Source organism: Alosa alosa, chromosome 7 (genome assembly GCF_017589495.1).
Source record: "Alosa alosa isolate M-15738 ecotype Scorff River chromosome 7, AALO_Geno_1.1, whole genome shotgun sequence".
Taxonomy (NCBI): Eukaryota; Metazoa; Chordata; class Actinopteri; order Clupeiformes; family Clupeidae; genus Alosa; species Alosa alosa.
The window spans coordinates 18,258,544-18,267,531 of NC_063195.1; the positions used below are offsets into that span (position 1 = coordinate 18,258,544).

The following is an 8,988-nucleotide window of genomic DNA, read 5'->3' on the forward strand; positions in this document are numbered from 1 at the left end:
ACCATGGCAACAACAATGCCTGCCACCAGCCAGCAAACAAGAGAGCGAGCGAGCGAGCCTGCCAAAAGTGCAAGAGCCGAGAGAAAACTCCGGAAAAGCGCGCTGCCTGGGTCAAGAGCAAAGCACCGTTGGATTGAGACTCAACATGCCAAGGCTTAACAGAGAGAGCATAATGGGGTCTTCAGGACTCATTTAACCCAGGCAGTGTTCTTGGGTCTTGGGAGTTTTCAGGACTCATTTAACCCAGGCAGTGTTCTTGGGTCTTTGAGATGGAGGTGGATGTGGGGGGTGCTGGATCGAGTGAGGAGAACTGCCTAAATGTTTTTAAAGGAACTCGCCAACTTTTGGGGGAATTAGCTTATTTGTCGACTACCCCTGAGTTAGATAAGAGGATACACACCCTTCTCTTCTCTGTGTTTACAATAACCCAGTCTGAGACTGTTAGCCTAGCTTAGCATAATTGTATACAATAACCCAGTCTGACACTGTTAGCCTAGCTTAGCATAATTGTGTACAATAACCCAATCTGACACTGTTAGCCTAGCTTAGCATAATTGTGTGCAATAACCCAGTCTGAGACTGTTAGCCTAGCTTAGCATAATTAAACGGACGTGGGTTAGACCAGTGAGCCTGTAGCTCCCTTTTATCTTTGGGTGGTGGTGGAGTGAATGAGAGGAAGTACCTGAAAATCATCACTGTGTTAAAAAGTGTTTAATCAGGTGACCCTTGGCTACATCACCTGCTGTCCAATTGGACTGGTTAAAGTGCAATGCAATGGGAGACATACAGTACTGTACAGGGACACAGGGACACACACACACACACACACACACACACACACTCAAAACACAAATACTTTCTCTCTCTCCCACACACACACACACAAATACTTTATCTCTCTCACACACACACACACACACACACACACACACACACACACACACACACACCTTGATAAATATAGCATGAGATCCAGCTAAACTGGAATAATCTGTGTCCATTGTGCCACATTAAAATTACATACCAACCGGCTCCCACCCCCCGACACACATGACACATGTAAGAAACATGAGTTGTGAGGGGAAACACAACTAGATGCCTGCAAGATCATGCACTCACGCTAAGCCACGCTGTTAGATTAAATGAACAGCTCGAGGAGTAAGGCAGGAGAGGGACCACTGATCTACTGGCTCAGAAAATCAGTGTCTAAAACACACACACACACACACACACACACACACACACACACACACACACACACACACACACACACACACACACACACACACACTCTTTAACACAATATTGGCCAGCGAAGCACAACTCCAACCATCCAAATCCCTTAACTGCTCTGTCAATATTTTTAAAGCCATTCAAATGAGCACCGCAACCAATAATAGTGTGGATGGCTATCTATCCTCCAGCTGGAAACCCGTGACATGGTCTATTGATCACTCAGTCAGAGAGACAGAATGAGAGAGAGAGAGTTAAGGAGAAACAGAGAGAGAGAGAGAGAGAGATTCAGAGAGAGAGAGACAGAGAGAAACAGAAAGAGATTCAGAGCTAAGGAGAAACAGGAAGAGAGAGAGATTTAGAGTCAAGGAGAGAGAATGACAGAGAGAGATTCAGTTAGGGAAACGCACACACACACACACACACACACACACTACTACTGTTTTTTTTTATGTGAATAAACTCATGCTCATCCAAACCCACTCTCAGCATGTTGGCCTACCAAACACTCAAAAGAAGAAAAGAATAGCTGGTTCAGACCATTCCACAGTGCAGTGTTTTTGAAGCATATTATAGCCTACTTGCCAAAAAATGGTACTACATTCAGAAATTGATAAAGTGAAACATTCTCTTCTAACAGTCAGATGGCAGTATCCTTTTGATTTCTACATTAGTGATAGAGAAATGCAATTTAGTATTATTATTATTATTATTATTATTATTATTATTATATTATTAATAATAATAATAATAAGAAGAAGAAGAAGAATGTAATGTAATAATATTAATAAGCTTTATTTGTATAGCACCTTTCATACACAGAATGCAGCTCAAAGTGCTTTACATTTGGAGCATGTAACACAATAACAGTGATGACCTGCATCATCCATTGCAGGCCAGTGCAACCACATGGGATGAAGCTGTAGCCCATTGTCTTTATACACTCCCTCTTCTGACTTGTCAAATAGTTTTTTAGATTCTATAATGTAAATAAACACTTTTCCTCCTTTCTACAGTAACACTGTATTTTCCAACGGATCTCTGGGGACTCATGCTGTCATACATTTTTCAATTTACTGAAAAGCCGCCTGCATCAATTACAGGTTTCTTCCGATGGAAAATTACAGTGATTTTACATTATGTAGCATACATGTGGTTTAGTACCAGCGTGTTTATTGCTTCGAATCGACTGCTTGATAATCTAAAAGCGTTTGGAGAGAACCATCCCAGGTAACCTAAACTCCATATCCCTCCACACTCCACCATCCAAAGGTGGTGCTGAGGTGGTGACAGCGTCAGGTGTAGCGGTGTGCGTGAAGGCAGGCGTGTCGATGTAAAAGTGGTGCCTTTAAACTTTTAACACAGAACAGACGCATCTGCCGGCGTTGAGACAGAAATAGTGACATTTCCTTAACCCCACCGCAATCCTCTCGGCGGCTGTCACTCAAGCAAGATTTTGACTGGCAGGTGTCCGCTGGCCCGCTCGGCAGGGGCGCGAAAGGAGCACGCCGCTGCAGAGACGACACGCGATGAGTGACAGGGGGGTTGCAAGTGCAAAGAGAGATGCCGTTATCGAGGAATCTGTAGTCTGCCCTGGTCAATGAAATGTTTATCTAATCTGCTAATCTGTCCTCTTTTCTCTCTCTCTCTCTCTCTCTCTCTCTCTCTCTCTCTCTCTCTCTCTCTCTCTCTCTCCCTCTCTCTCTCCAAAAGTTTGAAGAACATCAATGTCTTTTGTGGATTAGAATGTGGATTCAAACATACACATATACACGCACACACGCAGGCAGGCAGGCAGGCAGGCACGCACGCACACTTTAAAGGAAGTTCATAAAAGAAATGAACAGCAAATCTTACAAGTCATAATAAGCAGCACAGTCGTCCTCCGTTCCTCTTACCTTGAACATTGTCAGCCCAACTCTCACCACGTCTGCTCAGTTCTGGCATGGTGCTGTGGACTGGATCTCCTCTCGACCTTTCATATCCTCGAGTGGAAGGATGAAGAAACGCAGAAGCCACGTAAAAACGAGAGCAGCAGAGATCAGTTTTTGAAAAAAAGAGAGAGTGAGAGGCGACACAAAACCACAGGAAGAAGAGGTTTCACCAGGCAGCCAGGAGCACGGAGGGGAAATCAGTTCACTGTGAAAATGTGTTGTGGCTATCTCAAGTTCAACGTCAGTGACGTTTACACGCAGAGGTTTTTGAAGTTCTTCGCTCCTGTCTTGTCGCTGGGAATCCTGAGTGACAATGGATTCTTGTCGGTCTCGTAAAGAAAAAAAAAACGCTAAGGAAAAATATTGAATGTTCTTCGGAAGCATAAAAAACAGTCGCACAATAGAATGCAAAACTCTGGTCCAGATTTTTTTTTACAAAAATTCAAACCTTTGTCCACACCTGGTTTCTTTAGGCTCCAACCCAAAAAAAGGTCAGTTTAATACGGTGTCACGACTTCATCAATGACTAAAATTTTCCCAGAGCTAAGCAGAGTTCAGTGAATCACAGCAGGTAAACGGTGGTGATGAGCCAAGGTTGGCAGTCTTTGTTTCTTACAGAGTTCAGTCCAATTTGCTACCAGTCTACCAGTTCTTCAATGGGATTCAGTGTCGTTGTCAAGGGAGAATCGTTGACTGAGATGTGATCTCAGAAGCTATGCTTGAATGTTCTTCACCTAGTCCCTAGGCTTTGGTGGTCTCCAAGCAGTTTTGACGTTTTAACTGTGAAGGGAAAAAGAAAAAAAAAGATGTTTAGCATAACTTAACAAAATCATCACTGAGCAGCACCGGTGAAGCTAGTGGCTACATATAGGCTAGCTGTGATTATGTTGCGTTGCATTTTTACCACAGAAATAAATATTCACTCTCATTCTCTCTCTCTCTCTCTCTCTCTCTCTCTCTCTCAACAGAAGTGATAAAAAATGGGTTAGCCATTACTCCTCATTCTCTGAAACAATTGCTTCACCCCCCCCCCCCCATAGACCCTTTCAAGCGAGTTCCATTATCAGCATCATAGTTGGCCCCACAAGGCTTCCGTTTTAACATTCCATATGTTATCTTAATGCAGAGGAAGTAGATTGGGACCCAAATAGAACGTTCAAGCATTGTTTTTGTTTTTATTCACCTTATTCAGCCCCACCCATGTTTTAAAATTCCACGTTGTCTTTAAACTTCCGGTCGGCTAGCTAAGTCTAGTTAGCTTCATTGGGATAACACGGCAGAAGAGGATAGAGAGGCTAACTTACAGAACAGCCGCTCCAAAGTCAGTTTTTTCCTAACTTCAGATAGGAAAGCTGTATAACAGAAATGTCTTAAGTCACCAAAATCCTAAATAAACGTTCCTAACTTTAGGATGACCCATAATATATGATGCCAGTCATCTCGATAGAGCTCTGCTATCTCAATGTATCACAATGGATGTACTGCTCAATCGGAAGTTCGGAGACAATGTGGGCAAAGCTAGCACCCCCATGTTTGCGCGCGGAATAAGGTGATTTGTTGAAAGGGTCTATAAAAAAGATGCAAGACTGAATGCATAGGCTATACACAATACTCCATATGGCAATATGGCAACATGTCCATGGTAGAACTTGCCAACTGCACCCTGGAGCCAAAGTGACGGTGGATGCTAAATTATTCATTTAGATCTGGATCACAGATCCTACTCAAAGCTGAACTATATTCAAAAGTTCTTGCTTTTCATACGTTCAAGAGATTTAAGGGCACCCACTGATGTGATGACAAACTATAAAAGTTTCCGAAGAGCACAGGCGTTAAATGGGCATACAAGTGCCTAAACGTGGTGGTGTGTCAAATGCAATTTGCTGAATTCAGTCTTTTATTGTGTGTGTGTGTGTGTGTTAGAGTGTAGGCCTACTGTAAATGCAAAAGAGATGAAAGGTTCTCCACCAGAAAGCTAATGTCACGCATTGTGAGGCTCATGAATATTACTGTGCACAAGGTAGAATCTTTACTCACTTGGTCCCACTTTTGGTCTCTTCATTTGAGCACACATATCATTTCATTTGATTGACAGATTTGGCAAATAGGACAGAGACAGAGAGACAGGGAATGACGTGACAACCATGTAAAAAAAAAAAAAGAATAACAAGAAGGAAAAAATACGAAAGGCACAAGACAAGATTTCAAGGGGACACACGGACAAACTTGGTCCAGTGGAACAAATAGATGAAAATATATCAGTTTTTGTTGTTGTTATTAAAGTTTTTTTTGTTCATGTACGCATTTTTTTTTGTTATTCAAGAAAAGGGAAGAAAAAAACTCATCAAACTGTGAGGCTTTTTTGGGGGGAAGGGAGATATGCTTCTCTCGACAGATCTCATCCAACCAGAATCATCTGGAAGTGTCATGGTGCGTTGATCTGAGATGGCACAAGCGTATGGAGAAGTGGGCTGATCAGTGATGGAAGTGACAATTTGATATGGATTTTATTGACTTCGCCCCTCAAGTCTCTCTCACGGCCCTCAGTCAACCCGGTTGGTGGAGAAAACATCATTAGACGTCTGCCACAAAAGACGCAAAAAAAAAAAACTAAGAGTAAGTGTGACGGGTCGAGGAAGAGAGTGAGAGACAAGAGAATGAGAGAAAGGATGACAAAAGATAAGGAACAGGGGGGGTGGTGGTGATGTGTGTGTGTGTGTGTGTGTGTGTCAGAGTGTAGGCCTACTGCGAGATGGTAAGATGTTGGTGGCTCTCACATTTCTAGGATATCAGTGTCCATATCTGTCCATATCTCGCTAGCCTGGTCCCACTGCAAGTCACACACACACAGAAGCACACACATTAAAATCCGCCATATAGTCTCCCCACGTTGGCCTATACCACACGTGTTAAATATAATCTTTCCTTAAATGCATGGATTTACAGTTTATAGGAGGCATATGTGACCCGAAGACAATGGTGTACAGATTTTTTTTGGTGTGCTTATGGATTACAAGGAAGTTATAGGCATTACAGAGATTACTTAGATTGTGGAGTCAAATCGGAGAAATGCATGAGAATAGGAAACAATGGGTTATGAATCACTGTAGGCATTAAAAACCATCCTCCAACTGACGTGTGAACGTCTGTGTGTGTGTGAGCGTGTGTACGTCTGTGTGAGTGTGAGTGTGTAAGCGCAAGCACTGTCTAGAGAGAGCATGAAAAGCAGAGTGAAGGAGAGAATGAACGAGTAGAACGATGACCACACAAACAAACTTAAGGCTTCCTTAACCTCCACTAACTGATCAAAAAGAACGAAAACACAAGGGTGGGGGAAACAGCCGTACCGAAAGATAAATACCACAAAGTAGCGACAACGAATAAAAGTTAGGCCCCCGCAAACTTCCGTCTCTTTTCCTCTTTTCCGTGTCTTTTTTTCATCACGTCATCCCATAAAGTCACACCTTTGGGTTTGGACGGATCGGTTCTAAAACATACACTTGCCCGTGTATGCTTTTACGCAGAGTCGCTCTGTCCGGCGGTAAATCCTTCACAGAACCTCAGAGGAACCGCGTATCGAACTGATGTTCGAAGTTGTGCTTTGTCAGAGTTCAGGCGACTTCAAATGGTGTCGAAAGAGCTGGTTGTTTTTGGCAAGGCGGAGGGAGGGAAATGAACAGTGCTGTGTGTGTGTGTGTGTGTGTGTGTGTGTCTGTGTGTGTGTGTGTGTGTGTGTCTGTGTGTGTGTGTGTGTGTGTGTGTGTGTATATGTATGTGTGTGTGTGTGTGTGGTGTGTGTTTGTCTGTGTGTGTGTGTGAGTTTGTGTGTGTATGTATGTGGTGTGTGTGTGTATGTGGTGTGTGTGAGTTTGTGTGTGTGTGTGTGTGTATGAGGTGTGTGTGAGTTTGTGTGTGTGTATGTGTATGTATGTGTGAGTATTAATGTGTGATGTAAAGACGGTCTGACACTGTGCTGAGAGGAGACATAGAGAGACACAAAGTGACAGAGAAAAGAGAGAACGAGAGGGAAGGCATCACAAAATGGACGTGATGAGGGGTTTTTTGTTCACACTTTTATACAACAGGGAAGAGAAGGAGAGAAGTTTTGGGAGGAGGATGAAAGGATGAATGGAGGATGGGAGGGGAGGAGAGGAACAGGTGTGGGCGGAGGGTGACACCGAACTGTCGTCAGAAAAGAGGGAGAGTTTCCCCCCTCATGCATGCGTGTGTGTGTGTGTGTGTGTGTGTATGTGTGTGTGTTTTTTTTTTCCCATGTAGACACAAGGTACACACAAACACACACACACACACACACAGACAGGTAGACAGACACTAAACAGTCATTAACCTACCTAGTGGGACCGAAAAAGCAGCTGGAGGAAAAAAAGCAATCGGATAACTCTGGAACGAGAGATGAAACGCCAGGAGAAGAGGAAGGAATGAATGAACGAACGAAGAAAGAGGTGAAGAAATGGTAGAAGAAAAAACTGCAAAGAAGAATATATATATATATATATAGTATTTCTTAAGATTCCGACAGATTTTTAGTCAACCTGGAAGGTGAGAGATAGAGGAAAGAGAGAGAGAGAAAGAGGGAGGAATTGCAATGGTGGTCCTAAAAGCCAAGAGAGAGAGAGAGAGAGAGAGAGGGAGGAATTGCAATGGTGGTCCTAAAAGCCAAGAGAGAGAGAGAGAGAGAGAGAGAGATGAAGAGAAAGAAAGGAAGAACAGAGCAAAGGCGACACGAGAGAAGTGAGGAGGCAGCGTGTGAAATGGAGGGGAGTAAAAAAAAGAAAGAGGGAAGAAATAAAAGAATGAAAGAAAACAAAAAAAATAACTCCCCTCCTCTCTCTTTTCTTTCTTTCTTTCTTTCTTCCTCTCCTCCTCCTCTCTCGCTGGTCATAAATAGACAAAATTGTAGACCATGTAGATGGAGAAGTAGATGAGCAGGCAGATGATGGAGAGAGCGAACAGATGAAAGGATGACGCGCCGCCCAGCACGACAATCAGGAAGAAGAAAAAGACGAAACGAAAGAAAAAAAAGCTTAATAGTCCTTCCATATCCGTCTTTTCTTCCTTTTCCCCTCCTCTCTCTCTTTCTCTGTCTCTGTCTCTTTTCTTTATTTCTCTTTCTTTCTCTTGTTCTCTCACTCTCCTTTTTTTTTGGAGGCGGGGGGTGCTCTAGGCAGGTGGAGGGAGAGTTGTTAGCTTTATTTCGTCTCTTCGCTCTTTCAGCAGTGAGTGGGGGGTCTTCTTCATGCCTGTTCTCTTCTCCCCTACCCCTGCTGTGTTCTTTTCTTTAAAAAAGAAAGAAAAGGGAAAAAAAAACAGAGGGATCCGTTGAAGGGAGAGAGAGAAACAGAGGTGAGCCCGTCTCATCTGCCGGTGAAGAGAGGGAGAACGAGTGAAACGTGTTGAAGTGGAGAAGCTGGCTGCTCTAGCGATCAGCGCTGCCTGCCTAAGAATGCCAAACCGCATCTGTGGATTCACTCGCTCTCTCCCTCCCTCCCTCAGTCCTTCCCTCCCTCCCTTTCTCACTCTCTCTCTCTCTCTCCCTCAGTCTCTATCTATCTCTCTCTCTCTCCTCCCCCTCCCTCTGAGTGAGACAGATCAAGTGGGAGAGAGACTGAATGTGAAGCGGAGGGGAGGGGAGGAGACTTGTGGAATAGTTTGGATGCTGAGAGATGGGTCCCTCTACAGGTGTAAAGAGAGAACTGGAGCTCAAATAGTGAACTAAATGATCAGTAAAGAGAGAACTGGAGCTCAAATAGTGAACTAAATGATCAGTAAAGAGTGAACTGGAGCTAAAACAGTGAACTAA

General features: G+C 43.6%; 1 long non-coding RNA gene across 1 annotated transcript in view; it reads right to left on the minus strand.

The window, feature by feature from the left end:
- The window catches only part of LOC125297891, a 22,290-nt gene extending 14,496 nt beyond the window's left edge, over positions 1-7,794 (minus strand). Inside the window, exons 1-2 of the long non-coding RNA XR_007194124.1 lie at positions 7,520-7,794; positions 3,132-3,947 (exon numbers count right to left, since the gene is read on the minus strand). This is a non-coding gene — a long non-coding RNA (uncharacterized LOC125297891). The remainder of the gene's footprint in view (positions 1-3,131; positions 3,948-7,519) is intronic.
- Between the last annotated feature and the right edge of the window lie 1,194 nt (positions 7,795-8,988).